This window comes from Dendrobates tinctorius, unplaced genomic scaffold (assembly GCF_039654945.1).
Source record: "Dendrobates tinctorius isolate UK_male_01 unplaced genomic scaffold, ASM3965494v1 ptg000030l, whole genome shotgun sequence".
NCBI classification, from domain to species: domain Eukaryota; kingdom Metazoa; phylum Chordata; class Amphibia; order Anura; family Dendrobatidae; genus Dendrobates; species Dendrobates tinctorius.
The window spans coordinates 43,664,371-43,681,150 of NW_027361698.1; the positions used below are offsets into that span (position 1 = coordinate 43,664,371).

Genomic DNA, 16,780 nt, shown 5'->3' on the forward strand with positions numbered 1-16,780 from the left:
GCTAAAGGGTTATTCTCACAGGCAGGTACGGACTGGGGCTGAAATTCACCCCTGGCATTTGAAATCACACAGGCCGATGCTGTCCCAGTCCCCAAGCACCAGATGGGATATGTTACCCTGGATGGAGGAAAGCAAGATTTACTTAACAAGACCAATATTTCTTATGATACCTGTCGCCTCCTGGGGTAAGTGACGGAGTCGGAGACTTTGTGCTCCGTCACACTCTTAACAGTATGGGTGTCTTGAGAGCACAGATTCTGCTAACAATGTAGCAGACAAGGCAGCCCACGACCAGACAAGCCCTTCTGGCATTTGCCAGAATTGCCACATGGCCAGTCCGGCCCTGCTCACAGGATATACAATGTGTTTCCCACCCCTTGTGGGACATGGTTCTGGAAACCTCTTTAATCCTGTGCCATAAACGTCTAAAACCTGGATATTATTTTAAGGCCGGGGTCACACTAACCGACGCAAAATACGGTCGGTAGTTTACAGGCGTAATACGGATGAATGACCCCTAAATAGTGATCCGTATGTCATCCGTAATCAAGGTTTGGTCGTGTATTTTGCGCATGTAAGCATCCGTATGTAATCCGTATGGCATCCGTATGCCGAGATTTTCTCGCAGGCTTGCAAAATGGACATATAATGGAGCCCTATGACAGGTTTTATAACACAAACGAAAGAATAGATATAGACGCATAGAATGCATATATATATATATATTTCACAGAGTTCTTCATAGCAGAGTAGCCGCTAATTCAATTGCCGGCTTTTGCCAAATCATTCCCCAACCCGACATGAAATGACACATGGTTTACATACAGTAAACCATTTCATTTCATGTTTTTTTCTTTTTGTATGTCTTTCATTAGTAATTAGATGAGGGTTGATGTGTAAAATTTGGGAGGTGTAGGTATTAATTTAAGGGGTTAATTCGTTGTAAAAAAAAATGTGTGGGCTCCCGCGGTAATTTGTTAATGCGGGAGCCCACACATTTTTTTACAACGAATTAACCCCTTAAATTAACCATGTGTCATTTCATGTCGGGTTGGGGAATGATTTGACAAAAGCCGGCAATTGAATTAGCGGCTATTCTGCTATGAAGAACTCTGTGAAATCTAAATATATATATATATATATATATATATATTCTTTCGTTTGTGTTATAAAACCTGTCAGTGTGATTTTACTGTATTGCGCACTGAATTGCCGGCTTTTCTAAAGGACACTGGGTGCGTATTTCTCGCAAGTCACGTGTGGTCCATGTGTAATGCATATTTTTAGCGCACCCATAGACTTGCATTGGCATACTACGGGCGTAGTACGCTGACAATCGCAGCATGCTGCGATTGGCACGGACCGTAGAATACAGACGAGATATATACAGCTGATGGGAACTGCCCCATAGAGAATCATTTGTCCGTGTGTAATGCGTGGCTTTTAACGCCTCTCACTCGTCCGTATTCCTCTCTAGTGTGACCCCGGCCTAAGAAACAAAATAAGGCGTCAAATTAATTTATTCAATTGCATTAAATGGGTTCTCTCAAGTTTTGAAGTTATCCCTTATTTATGGGATAGGGCATAATTTACTGATCACTGAGGGTCCACTGGAGCAGCAGTGCACATTATGGACCACCACTCCATTCACATGGGGCTCTTTTTCGAGATAGGTGGGGACCACAGAGGTCAGACCCCCAGTGATTAAGAAGTAATCTATCATAAGGCCAGACGATAAGTTCTAAGCTTGAGAATACCCTTTTAAGTAAATGGATTCCCAACAATTCGTCAGTGTAATGTTCACCGCAGTGTTTTTTGGGTGCGGATTACATGTATACACTCCTTGACAGAAGTTATGTCACTTATCCATGTTATGTAAATAAAAGCTTATAACCTGACGTTAAATTCATCCATTGGTTGTATAAATTATTCTTTTGAAAGCTGAAACCCTCAGAAATGTGGTTTAGGTTAAGAAAATAAATTGCCATCAATGCAGAAATATTGATCATTTAATGGACACAGAATGGTCAGATTTTGGCAAGACAAAAGTTTTGTCGGCCACAGAAAGTAATGTGATATTCAAACAAATAATTAACTTAAAATACAAATATATGTTGCATAACATCGGTGAATGAAGTTGTGGTGCTATTAGAGTCATATTTAATATTTTGTGTGACTTCCATGAGCTTGAAGGACTGCATCCATGCGGTTCAACAATGATTCATACAGTTTATTAATGAAGTCATCAGGAATAGCAAAGAATGCAGTCTTACATGCCTCCCAGAGTTCATCTATATGCTTTGGTTTTGTCTTCCAAGCTTCCTCTTTTAACCTACCCCAAACATGCTCAATGATGTTCATGTCTGGTGACTGGGCTAGCCAGTCCTTAAGCACCTTGATCTTTTTGCCTGGAGGAACTTTGTTGTAGAGATGGATGCATAAGATGGAGCACCATCCTACTGCAGAATTTGACCCCTTTTAGGATTTGGAATATAAGAGGTAGCTAATACTTCTTGATATTTTAGGCTATTGATATTGCCTTCCACCTTGCAAATGTTTTGCACACCCCCATACTGAATGTAACCCCAGGCCATGATCTTTCCACCACCAAATTTAACTCTTTTCTGGGTGTATTTTGGATCCATATGGGCTCCAGTAGATCTCCTGCAGTATTTGTGGCGGCTGTGGTGTAATTCTACTGAAGATTCATCAGAGAAATCCACCTTCTGACACTTTTCCAGCGTCCATCTGTTTAGCAGGCTGTGGGACTTTGCAAATGCCACACGGATTTTTATTTGCCTTTTGTTTAGTGCTGGCTTCTGGGCACTGATTCGACCATGGAGGCCATTTCGAGACAGAATCCTACAAACTGTTCTAGTTGACACAGGGACTTGAGGTGATCAGGCCTGTTGGAGCTCTGCTGCAGTGGGAGAAAGGCTTGCTTTGGATTTTCTAACCAACAAACGTTCCTCCTGAGCAGTTGTCTTGCGGGGTCTGCCGGACCAGGGCTTGTCAAACACTTCTCCTGTCTCTCCGAATATTTTTTTAATTCTTTGTACTTGACGCTGAGACACGTTAAAGGTACCAGCCACCTCTGCAGTGGATCTGGTCTTCAGCCTCTTGATAATCCAGGCTTTGGTCGCAGGGTGGAATTTTGGCATGCTGCCAGAGCTCAAGTTGCAGCTCAAGTGAAGGTCTTGGGTGCTGGGTTTCTTTTTATACACACCCACTAATTAACCGATCATTTACTGAGCACAGGTGAGGATGTAAACTGGGATTGGGTGCATTATATGACCAGGCGACAAAACTTTAGTCTTGCCAAAATCTGACCATTCTAATGATCAATATTTCTGCATTGATGACAATTTATGTTCTTAACCTAAACCACATTTCGGAGGGTTTCAGCTTTCAAAAGAATAATTTATAAAACCAATGGATGAATTTAACGTCAGGTTATAAGCTTTTATTTACATAACATGGATAAGCGACATAACTTCTGTCACGGAGTGTAGTTGAAACTAGAAGTTTCCATACACTATATAAAAAGACACATGATGTTTTTCTCAAAATCTGACATGAAATCAGAATAAACCTTTCCTGTTTTAAGTCAATTAGGATTATCATAATTATTAGGCTACATACGCACTTTGCGTATTTGCGTGCCGAAATTTCTGCAAGGTTTCTGCATCTCTTGGCAGAAAAACGTAGTGGAAAATATGTGTGTTTTTTCATGCCTTTTAGTAAATCCATAGAGCTATATAAAGATATTGGAAAAAAAAATAATTGTGGTTATTTCCTTGTTCAACCTCTTTTTCATTCTCCATTGAAGACCATAATGTCACTACATACCATGTTCAAATTTATAATGTTCATACACAAAACAAATATAAGTGAAAAAATATATAGTCCTCAAGATGAAAGCAGCACACCAAAAGAGTTCCAGTCAAAGTGCTATTTATTAGCCCATCTGGCTAGTTACCCATACAGCGACGTTTCGGTCCTGGGAGTTGTGGACCTTTCTCAAGCAGTGTAACAATGCAAAGTGAGTGCTATTTAAAGCTCACCAATCATGCAGGTATTTACAAGCAATAAGATAATGTACATAGTTTTACAAAACTTGAATAACAATGTATTGCACAATCAAAAAGTGCATTTATACTGCAACGTGCAAAAGTGCCTCAATTGATGAAAAGATATTAATCTCTGCTTAAAAACCATTAATATCTAGTAATGTCCTATAATTTCAAATCAGCGGCAGCTGTATTAGCATATGAATGAGCATGACTCACCCCATAGTAACCATTGTAATCGCGCCATGTATCGGCATCTCACACTGCGCAATGCGCAGGAACGGAAGTCTAACATGTAAACATCACATTAATCCCACTCATGCGCACTAGCACACTATCAGTGTCGGCGCCATCTTTAATGGGGGAAAGAAATACAGCGCAAGTCTGTGTGCGTCTTTTGTTTGATAAAAAATAACATCATCTGACATAATTCAGATATATAGGCACACCAATAATAGCGCAACAAATCAAAATAAATTCAATAAAGAAAATAATAAAAAGATGAATGCAATGCCATTTTTGTAGCTTATAGCAAAAGGGACTCACAGTAAGTGGAGTAGGTAATAGGGACACCTCTCCCAAAGAAATGGATATTTTGTTCCAAAAAAACGTTAGTTCAAATCCCAATATAGGCACATTCACCACAAAAGAAAAAATAAAGAATAAATAAATAAAAAAAGTATTTCGCTGATTATAAGATGCGCCGGATTGTAAAATGCATTCCAAATTTTGAGGAGCAAAATCGGAAAAAACTTTTTTTTAATAAAATAGTGGTGCTTCTTATAATCAATGCGTCTTATTGCTTACCGGTGGTGGTGGCTGCAGTGAAGCAGGGTCGCTGCTGGAGGAGACAAGAGTGGAGCGTTGCCGCAGGCTGGGATGAGGGGGTGTTCAGATGTGCGCCGCTGTGTGTGTTCACATGGGAACAGTCTCATCAGGAGATGTGACCGCTCTACTCGGCCTCCGGCAATACACTGACAGGAGGTCAATACTGCAGAGAAAAAGTTCTGCATCGCTGCAACACCTGAGCCCAAATGTCCACTACGTGTGATCACCTTGTCATAATACTCTGCCCTTGTGGATTCACGGGTGCCAATCCATATACATTAAACAGTTGCACCCGTAGAAGCGCAAAGGAGAACAAAATGGCTGTTTCCGACTTTTTCTTTCCGTTCTACCCTCCCTGCTTAAGATGTTTTAATTTGCAACAATAAAGATTGGATTTTAGAAACGGTGAGTGCCGCCCTCTTTTCTCTTCATTATATGGATTTATGCAACTGACAGGAGGTGATCACTCCTGCAGTGTATCACTGAGCTGCCGTGAGAGTTCGCCAGAGTTCATCAGCTCCGGTGCTCTCACATCACCGCTGCGTGAGAACCAGAGCTGATCAGCTGATTAACTCCAGTGAACTCTCACGGCAGCGCAGTGATACACTGACAAGAGGTAATTGCTCCCTCAGTGTATCGTCGGAGGCCGGGTAGAGCGATCACATCTCCCGATGTGACTGTTCTACACGTGAGATCACCGTGGGACACTGGGTATTAAATGGACTACGGAGGACCGGGAGTATATGTTGGTTTATTGTTTTTGATTGTTTGCAGGAGATGCGGGCGTCAGGGCTTAGGTGTTCGGTGAGTACAGTATGTATTTTGTATGTGAATATGTATGGAATTATGTAAATGTTTTGATTTTTTTTTTTTTTTTTTTTTTTACAATTGAACACAGGCGCCGGATGATGAGACTATTCTCCCATCATCGGCTCATGCGGTCTCTGTTATATGTGACAAAAGACATAGCCGGATGGGAGTAGTAGTCCCATCAGACGACGCCTAAGTACAATCACTATGGGCTATTCGTCGCATGGGTACACACACATTTTCTCCGCTCACACACTCATTCTCCGCTCACACATTCATTCTAAGCTCACACACTCATTCTCTGCCCCCATACTTTTCCTCCTTTCGACATCATTTCCTTTGACAATTCGCAGCATTTTTGGCAGCAAATATGCAGCAAATACGCAAACCTTTTTACACCTTCATTTCTGCTGCAGATTTGACTGACTCAATGAGTCAAAAACACTGCAGAAAACAAAAAGAATTGACATGCTGCAGAAAATAAAACGCTGCAAATACGGATGGAAATTTACTTATCATGTGCACAACACTTTAGGATTGTCATTGAATTACCCTGCACAACTATTCCATTGCGTTTTTGGACCATTTGCGAGCATAAAACACGCCGCAAAAACGCACCAAAAAAGCACCGTGTGCACATGGCCTTAATGTTTGCCAAATGCCAGAATAATGAGAGAGAATGTTTTAAGGCATTGCTTACTGCAAAGTCAAAAGTTTACATACACTAAGATTACTATGCCTTTAAACAATGGTGGACTTCCCATATGATGATGTCGTGCGTTTGGAAGCGTCTGAGGTTTTTTGGCAACATCTGAGTTAATTAGAAACACACCTGTGGATGTATTTTAATGCACACCTGAAACACTTTGCTTCTTTGTGTAGCATCATGGGAAAGTCTCAAGAAATAGCCAAGATATCAGGAAGAGAATTGTGGACTTGCACAAGTCTGGCTCATCCTTGGGTACAATTTCAAGATACCTGAAGGTGCCTCGTTCATCTGTACAAACAATTAAACACAAGTACAAACAAGATGGGAAAGTCCAGCTATCATACCACTCAGGAAAGAGACGGGTTCTGTGTCTCAGAGATGAACGTGCTTTGGTCTGGCATGCATGTCAACCCAAGGACAAAAGACCTTGTGAAGATGATGGTGGAAGCTGGTAAGATTGTGTCAATATCCATAGTGAAACAAGTACTGTATCAACATGTGAAAGGCCACTCTGCCAGGAATAAGCCATTACTCCAAAAGAAACATAAAAAAGCCAGATTAATGTTTGCAAGTGCACACAGGAACACAGACCTTAATTTTGGGAGACATGTCCTGTGGTCTGATAAAACTAAAATTGAACTTTTTGGGCACAATGACCATTGTTACGTTTGGTGGAAAAAGGCAGAACACCATCACAACTGTGAAACACGTGGGTGGCAGCATCATGTGTTGTTTTGCTGCAGGAGGGACTGGTGCACTTCACAAAATAGATGGCATCATGAGTAGAGTTAAGCGAATTTGTTCAGGTTCCCTCTTACTCGGCAAGCTATAGCACTTACCAAATAAGCTGCAGAGAGAACTCAGCTTCCTGGATCGCGCCGGCTGATCGGCTCCGCAGCTGCATGTTTGTTGGGCTCTCCATGCATGTGCTGTGACTGTGACACAGCCGCGACACAGGCAGCTGCGGCACTGATCTGCTGATCCAGGAAGCCGGGTTCTCTCTGCAGCTTATTCGGTAAGAGCTATAGCTTGCCGAATAAGAGGGAACCAAACAAATTTGCTCAACTCTATTCATGAGAAAAGAAGATAATGCAACATCTCAAGACATCAGCCAGGAAGTTAAAGCTTGGGCGGAAATTCGTCTTCCAAATATAATGCAACATCTCAAGACATCAGCCAGGAAGTTAAAGCTTGGGCGGAAATTCGTCTTCCAAATGGACAATGACCCGAAGCATACTGCCAAAATGGTAACAAAGTGTCTTAAGGATAACAAAGTCAATGTTTTGGAGCGGCCATCACAAAGCTCTGAACTCAATCCTATTGAAATTTTATGGGCAAAGATGAATATGCAGGTACGAGCAAGGTGACCTACAAACCTGGATCAGTTACACCAGTTTTGTCAGGAGGAATGGGCCCAAATTCCGACCAACTATTATGAGAAGCTTGTGGAGGGATATCCCAAACGTTTGACCAAAGTCATTCAGTTTAAGGGCGGGATCACACATGCGAGAAACTCGGACGAGTCTCGCATCTTAATACCCGGCACTGCTGCAAGCACTCTGGAGCGGAGCGTGCTGCTGCATGTATTTCTATGAAGCTGCACGCTCCGCTCCCGAGTGCCGGCAGCAGTGCCGGATATTAAGATGCGAGACTCGTCCGAGTTTCTCGTATGTGTGATCCCGGCCTAAGAGCAATGGTACCAAAACGTATGTAAACTTTTGACTTTGCAGTAAGTAGTAAAAATGCCTTAAAACACTCTCTCTTTCACATTATTCTAACATTTGGCAAATATTAATAATTATGGTAATCCTAGTTGACCTAAAACGGGAAAGGTTTATTCTGATTTCATGTCAGATATTGAGAAAAGTATGCATATGTGTATTTTTAAATAATGTATGTAATAATGTATGTAAACTTCTGGGTTCAACTGTATGCATTTTCTGTAGTACATGTTAATTAAAGTTAGATTTATTCACCAAAAAATGACGCAAAAATGCCTTCATTGCTGTCTATGGGTTAAAAATATTTTTATTAGTATTGATTTCCTGCAGATTTTTAAATCGATGCAGTGCTCAAATTTTGTGAGGAAAAAAAGAAACAAGTGTGTGCATGAGATTTCTGAAATCTTAGGCTAAGTTCACACGTACCGGAACTCTCGCGGAAATTACCGCGAGAATTCCAGAATTCCATTCCGCGGGAAAATCGCATTTTAAATTCCCGTGATTTTCCCGCGGAAAAATTAGCATTTTACAAGCGTAGTTAGCTTGCAAAATGCTAGCGTTTTCCAAGCAATCTGTAGCATCGCTTGGAGAACTGATTGACAGGTTGGTCACACTCGTCAAACACAGTGTTTGACAAGTGTGACCAACTTTTTACTACTGAGGCCGCCTATGCAGCATCAGTAGTAAAAGATAAAATAAAAAATGGTGTTATTCTTACCTTCCGACGTCCCGCGCAGCCGTTCCCAGTAATCCTTTGCGAAAATGCCCGCGATGACGTACGTTCTCGCGGGATCGCGACGTCTCGTGAATGACCGCGAGACTTCGCGATTCCGTGAGAACGGACGCCATCGCGGGCATTTTCGCAAAGGATTACTGGGAACGAGAGCATGGAGAGAGGCGGGAAGGCTGTGCGGGACGTCGGAAGGTAAGAATAACAATATTTTTTATTTTAAATTCTATTTTTTACAGGGATATGGTATCCAAAGCCCGGAGGACAGTCTCCTCTCCTCCGGACCGTGGGTACCATCCGCAATTGTTCTGCTTACTTTTCGCATGGTGTGCACAGCCACATGCGGAAAGTAAGCAGAACAATGCATTCCTATGGGTGCGGAATCGCCACGATTCCGCAAAATTAATGAGCATGCTGCGGTTTTTACCGCGAAGCGATTCCGCCGCGGTAAAAACCGCAGCATTAGCACAGCATTGCGGAATCCCATAGGAATGCATGGAATGCTTATTTTTCGCGGCAAAATCTCGCGGTTAAAACCGCCGCGGAAACGCGAAAATGCAACATGTGAACTCAGCCTTATACTTTTCGCTGGTACTGTAAAAAGCAGCTTTCATTTTTGCATTAAAAAAAAAACAGCAAAAAAATGCTGCATGTGAACATAGCCTTGGGGTGTATTCACTGAGCTTTTTCTGACAGTCAAAAATGATGAGTTTTCTAGTGGAAACTGCATCAGTAAACTCTCATTCATTGAGATATGTGCACAAAAGGCCCCAGTTCATTAAGACCAGCGATTTTTCTTTCTGGTCTCAATGAGGTGGTGTTTTTGAGTCAGATGATCCTGATGCATTAACAGATGCTTAAGAAGCATCTGATGAGTGACATGTGCCTCTATGCAGTCTCTGACTGAAGTAATGTATCTGACATAGGGAATTTTAAAGCTTGACACGTTTCTGCCGTGCTCCTGTCTTGCCCCAGCTCTGCCCATTTAAGAAAATTGTGTGACAAGCCAAAGGTTGCAACATTTTTGCGCAACTCTGAATTACTGAAAAATGTTTTAACTCTTCAATGCAATTTTTGGCAGAATTTTGAAAAAATTTGAAGCAGAAACTGAGTGATAGGTCCATGTTTTTGACAAGTCTTCAATCTTTGAGGAGGATTTCAGTCTCTGCTCCAAAAACTTTGCACACAGCCAATGAGCAGAAACTTCAATTTTTGGAGGAGTTGTGAATTTTTGAGAAGAATTTGGTCAGTATCTTCTCAGTTTCTGCTCAGTTTTATTTCTTTATCAACACTTTGTGTGCATACCCTTTGTGTATGTTCACACATTTTTAGATGCCGTCACAACCAGCAAGTCTTCCTAGAGGAAGCAGCTTCAGGAAAACTTTGGGGGTCTTTTTCCTGAAATGGTCTCGCTGGCGGTTTTGCTGCTGTTTTTGCGGCTGCTCTGCCTCTGGCATCTTATTTACAAGTATAGAGAGCGGGTGTCACTTCTTTTAATCGCTTCAGAGTTTCCAAATCCTGAAGTGGTTGAGAGAGGTGACGTGAGATGGAACTTGTGCACAGCAAAGTCGTTTTGATCTTGCTGTGCATTATGTTCATTTTATGGGGGGTTTTTGAGACATTTTTTGCTTTACTGAATAATTTTCTGCAGCAGTTTTAAAAAGGTTTTTCAAGTATTTCTGCAGATTTTTTTTTTCCCTGAAGCATGTTTTGCAGCAGTTGGATTGAGCAGTGCCTAGTTTGGAGCATATTGTATTAGGAGTAATTTCTAAGAAGTGCCATGCAATTTCTTTTCTTCATCCAGATGTTTTTGTAAGCCTGAACTGTTTAAAAGGCGCTCAGAAGCCTAAACATATGAACAGCAAATTGATTTTTCATCGAAATTAATAGGGGAGATTCTTTTGAGCACTTTGAGCTTTTTTACCAGCATTTTGATGAGTGACACCGCTAGGAAAAAAATAGCTAGAAAAAAACGCAGTGTGAACATTGCCTTAGACAAAGTGTGCCTATCTTTTTTGGAGATGGTGGTTATAGGATTGATTCTGTTTATCAAACTTGTTTTCTTAAATGGTATGTAAGGTAGCGCTGTTATTCAAGTAGGGGATACTCACTTAGCCACCACAAAACCAGATCCGGCACGGGTTTTCCATAAACAATCTCAGTCCATGCGGTTTATTCATGCATCATAAACCATCAAAGCAATAGAAAACAGCATAGCGTCCATGACAGAGCTTCACTCTGTCCAGCCTGTGGTCACGCAGGTTATGCAATGTTCCATACGCATGCTCTTCAGCCTCACCATTATCTCACCCGTCAGGGTTCCCTCATGGTTGCTTCAGCTCACTGCAGATGTCCATTCCCTCCAGGGAACTATCAGGCATGTGCAGCCATTAAACACAGCATTCACGTGCTGTCAGGAAAGGAGACACATCTCCCAGCAGGACCTTCCACAACGGACCAACTGGGTCCCAGCATTCACTCCATGTTACCTACCCTGGCCATCTTATATGGTCCATAGCCACACCCACCGGGTCACATGGCTATGAATTCACCACAGGTCCTTGAACCATTCTCACACACTTTTCAATATCATTCTCAACCACTCCCCTGGGTGGATTTGTAGGTAACTAGTCCTCCCGTCTCCCCAGCTACCTGGAGACTTCTCCCGGACACATTGAAACAGCACCTCGGCAGTATCACTGCTGACCGACACCCACATAAGTCTCCATCTCAAGGCCACCCACCTTGAGATACACAACGGTCATTCAGTATTCTGCCATTTCATCCTCTCTCCTAGGACATCCACACAGCGCCCCCTAGCGGACACTGGTTACTACAGCACAGGTATCTGTATTTGGCTGGTGATACATGACAGTAAGTGATGCAGAATTGAATACCCCGGTAGTCCTAATATTAGAATCACTGCTACTGCTGAAGAGGATGATTCCAATGATAACACTACTTTGATCATTTCTGCATCTGGGGTGTCTTCCGTAGTCTCTGTTGCAGATTCCTCAGATTGTGAAGGGGAAAAAAAAGCGCTGTATGCAGAACTACAGAACTTCCCTTTTAAAGGAGTTTTTACAGAACTGAAATCTGATCAGAAAGGAACCTCGTTGATTAGCACCATGAGGGGTCCCTTTCCATTGTTTCCCAAGCGCAGCAGCTCATGCTTGTACTGTTCAGGACCTTTCCCACTTTACTATTCTGCAATGACCCCAGGGGGTTCAGGCTGTGGCTTTCTTACTCTCTAGCATAAGTCCCGCAGTAATTCTTACTACCGAGGATAAATAGCTTAATGACCTGCATGCACATATGCACAGTGTATCTGTAGGTGTTATGAATGGGGGACTAATGGATTTCTTAAAGTAGGCACTGAGACCCATTTAAACCATTACTATGACTGGAGAGGATTTTCAGCTCATTAGCTGGAATAGAAATATAAAGTCTTACTGGAATATAAATATGGCATATTCACCATGGGAGAAATCTCATACAGAACCTACATGAAAAGACTCACAATATGTTCTCAATTGTGTGCAAAAATACAGTTACCATTTAATTTACATTAGAGCATTACTCTGTTTTTTATGTACGGTAATTGTTATAAAAAATCATTACAAAATCCAGGTTTATGTCTTCTCGCTATTTTCTTAAAATATGGACCCAGTGATTATGATATGATTGTGTACGATCTGATGTCAGAATATATGGACTCTACAGACATGTAATTACCTATCTAATAGGCCCGAGCTGAATAGTTGCGCTTTGTCTGGCTCTTGAGAAAGAGTCACCTTTAGTTTTACATGGATAGGTCCTCTCGTTCCCAAAGCTCCTACAATTAAAAGAAAAAATTAAGTTTATGTGAAATAGTTTCAGTTTCAACTGGGACATTTATTTTTGGGTATGGTATATTACCAAAATTGCCACGCACTTCCAAACCCACGTGTGAAAGGTAGTATTACTTGTAGCGCCACTCCAGCGGGTTTTTTTTTATTGCAGTGTTAGAGATGGTGGTTGTGCTGCCTGTAGTCATGTTCTTACCTACCGCTGTCTTCATCTTCTATTATCGCCCCTCCCGTCAGTCTCCCTCCAGCAGATTGTGACCTGCCGGATCGCTCCTGTGTTTGTTGGAGTGAGCCGCAAGTTACAACTCAATACAAGTCTATGAGAGCCTCATTCTTGCTCTCATCATTTCTGACTCCTGGCTGGTCAGAAGCTGCGGTCACAAGATGATGCTGCAGGACACCAATGGAGCCAAAAAAGGTGAATACAGCAGTGGGTAAATATAAGACTTTGGTCAAGGAGTTTACATTAGAAGCACCACTCCAGCAAATCAAAAAACACTCTGGAGTGGTGCTTTAAAGTAAATCTGTCAGTAGGATCAACTCTCCTAAACCGTCTATACAGTGAAGGAAATAATTATTTGGTCCCTTGCTGATTTTGTAAGTTTGCCGGCTGACAGACATGAACTGTCTATATAATTTTAAGGGTAGGTTAATTTCAACATTGAGAGATAGAATGTTAAAAATAAAATCCAGAAAATCACATTATATAAATTTATTTGCATTTTGCAATGAGAAATATGTATTTGATCCCCTACCAACCATGAACAGTTCTGACTCCTACAGACCAGTTAGATGCTTGTAATCAACTTGTTACCTGCATTAAAGATAGCTGTCTTACATAGTCACCTTTATAAAAGATTCCTGTCCACAGACTAAATTAATCAGTCAGACTCTAACTTCTACAACATAGGCAAGACCAAAGAACTTTATAAGGATGTCAGGGACAAGATCATAGACCTGCACAAAGCTGGAATGGGCTACAAAACCATACGTAAGGCGCTGGGTGAGGAGACAACTGTTGGAGCAATAGTAAGAAAATGGAAGAAATACAAAATGACTGTCAATCGACATAGATCTGGGGCACCATGCAAAATCTCACCTCATGGGGTATTCTTCATCATGAGGAAGGTGAGAGATCAGCCTAAAACTACACGGGGGAACTTTTTAATTATCCCAAGGCAGCTGGGACCACAGTCACCAAGAAAACCTTTGGTAACACATTACGCTGTAAAGGTTTAAAATCCTGCATTGCCCGCAAGGTCCCCCTGCTCAAGAAGGCACAATCTGAAGTTTGCCAATGAACACCTGGATGATTCTGTGAGTGATTGGGAGAAGGTTCTGTGGTCAAATGAGCTCTTTGGCATTAACTCAAATCGCTGTGTTTGGAGGAAGAGAAATGCTGCCTATGTCAAGCATGGAGTTGGAAACCTGTTTTGGGTTTTTTTTTCTGCTAAGGGCAGAGGACTACTTCACTGCATCATTGAGAGAATGGATGGAGCCATGTACCGTAAAATCCTGAGTGACAACCTCCTTCCTTCCACCAGGACATTAAAAATGGGTTTTGGCTGGGTCTTCCAGCAAGACAATGACCCAAAACATACAGCCAAGGCAACAAAGAAGTGGCTCAAAAAGAAGCACATTAAGGTCATGGAGTGGCCTAGCCAGTCTCAAGACCTTAATCCCATAGAATACTTATGGAGGGAGATTAAGCTCCTGTGTTCCTTCTAGTGCTGAGCGGTCACTTGGTACCGCTCATTAAAGTAAAGAATATGCATGCGCCTCCACTCCCACAGGCGTGGAGCGCATATTCGTTACATTAATGAGTGGTATCACTGACCGCTCAGCGCAGGAAGGAAGACAGAAAGAGAGATGCTGGCGCCCGAGATGCAGGGACTGATATGCAGTGCCAGGAGGGTGAGTAGGACTGGGGGAGGGTGAGCCATGCATATTCACCTGTCCCCGTTACACCGCCGCGCTGTCTTCCGGGTCCGCTGGTTGTGATGATCAGGTCAGAGGGAGCGATGATGTGGTTAGTGCGCACCCTCTGCCTGAATAGTCACTGCAGAGAGTCAGCGACGCTGAGGAGCAGCGGGCAGCAACAAGAGATGAGTATGTCATTCATCTTTTGTTTTTTAATCGCAGCAGCATTGCATGGGGCATATTTTAACATGGATCATCTTATGAGGCCATCATTAACCTTTAATCAGCATTATATGGGGCATATTTTAATATGGAGCATCTTAGGGGGCCATCGTTAACCTTTGTGCAGCATTATATGGGGCATATTTCTGTATAGGGCATAGCATCTTATGGAGCCATCATTATCCTTTGTGAAGCATTATATGGGGCACATTTTAATATGGAGCATCTTATGGGGCCATCATTATCCTTGTGAAGCATATGGGGCATATTTTAATATGGAGCATCTTATGGGGACATCATTATCCTTTGTGCAGCATTATGTGGGCATATTTTAATATGGAGCATCTTATGGGGCCATCATTATCCTTTGTGCAGCATTATACGGGGCATATTTTATTATGGAGCATCTTATGGGCCCATCATGAACTTTATGGAGCATTATGTGGGGCGTGTTTTGTATGGAGCATCTTATGGGGCCCATCATGAACTGTATGGAACGTTATATAGGGCTCCTGATTCAATATGGATATTCAAAAACATTTAACTTACTGGTGTCTCAGTTACTTTTATTGGAATCCATTTTTATTTTTGAAATTTACCAGTAGCTCCTGCATTTCCCACCCTAAGCTTATACTCGAGTCAGTACGTTTTACCAGTTTTTTTTGTGGCAAAATTAGGTGCCTCGGCTTATACTCGAGTATATATGTTATTTAAAAATAAGACAGTTATACTCACCTTACACCTCTTCCATTGAAGCCCTTGTCCCCTGTAAAGAAAAAAAACAAGGGAAGGTGCCTTTAAAAAATGTAAAGAATTAATGTTTAAATTTTCTTAAATATTATCATTTGTTTATAACTTAATGAAGTATGAAAAATATTTTTAAAAGGTTTGGTATTTCCACTTTTAAACACTAGGGGGAGCAGCTACTGAAATTTGTCAAAAATCTAGTGTACAACTAGCTCACATTACTGCACTGCAGTAATTATGGTCTGAATCTGCTGATGTGTGTGATGTCACTCCTCTTCTCCCCTTCTGGGTGTTTGCTAAGGGATGAGTGGATGACATATCACATAACCCAGTGCAGAGCCATTTTGTTTGTGACCGCAAAGTTATACCGACAAACAACAACACTAAGTATGACGTAGACACATGGTATAAGCTAATGCATACAATTCACACTCTCCATGTGTCTATAAGGATTAATAAAAGTCTATCATAGAATCGTAAAGTTGGAAGAGACCTCCTGGACCATCTGGTCCAACCCCCTGCTCAAAGCAGGATTCGCTAAATCATCCCAGTCAGATGTCTGTCCAGCCTCTGTTTGAAGACTTCCATTGAAGGAGAACTCACCACTTCTCGTGGCAGCTTGTTCCACTCATTGATCACTCTAACTGTCAAAAAGTTTTTTCTAATATCTAATCTGTGTCTCCTCCCATTCAGTTTCATCCCATTGCTTCTAGTCTTTCCCTGTGCAAATGAGAATAAAGTTGATCCTTCTACAATGTGACAGCCCTTTAGATATTTGTAGACAGCTATTAAGTCTCCTCTCAGTCTTCTCTTTTGCAAACTAAACATTCCCAAATCCTGCAACCTTTCCTCATAAGACAGGGTTTGCAGACGGGTCACCATTCTGGTCGCTCTTTTCTGAACTTGCTCCAGTTTGTTGATGTCTTTTTTTAAAATGTGGTGCCCAAAACTGGACACACTATTCCAGATGAGGTCTGACCAAAGAGGAGTAGAGGGAAATAATGACTTCACGTGATCTAGACTGTATGCTTCTGTTAATACATCCTAGAATTGCATTTGCCTTTTTTTGCTGCTGTATCACACTGTTGACTCATATTCAGTCTGTGATCTATTAGTATACCCAAGTCTTTTTCACATGTGCTGTTGTTTAGCCCTATTCCTCCCATTCTGTATAT

At 41.8% G+C, this 16,780-nt stretch overlaps 1 protein-coding gene and 1 long non-coding RNA gene across 2 annotated transcripts in view; one reads left to right on the forward strand and one right to left on the reverse strand.

The window, feature by feature from the left end:
- Positions 1–15,627, reverse strand: part of LOC141086216 (uncharacterized) — a 35,089-nt gene extending 19,462 nt beyond the window's left edge. Inside the window, exons 1-2 of the long non-coding RNA XR_012231545.1 lie at positions 15,594–15,627; positions 12,604–12,703 (exon numbers count right to left, since the gene is read on the reverse strand). This is a non-coding gene — a long non-coding RNA (uncharacterized lncRNA). The remainder of the gene's footprint in view (positions 1–12,603; positions 12,704–15,593) is intronic.
- LOC141086215 (uncharacterized) overlaps positions 1–16,780 on the forward strand; it is a 133,471-nt gene that overhangs the window by 1,389 nt on the left and 115,302 nt on the right. The gene's annotated exons all lie outside the window — the stretch shown is intronic.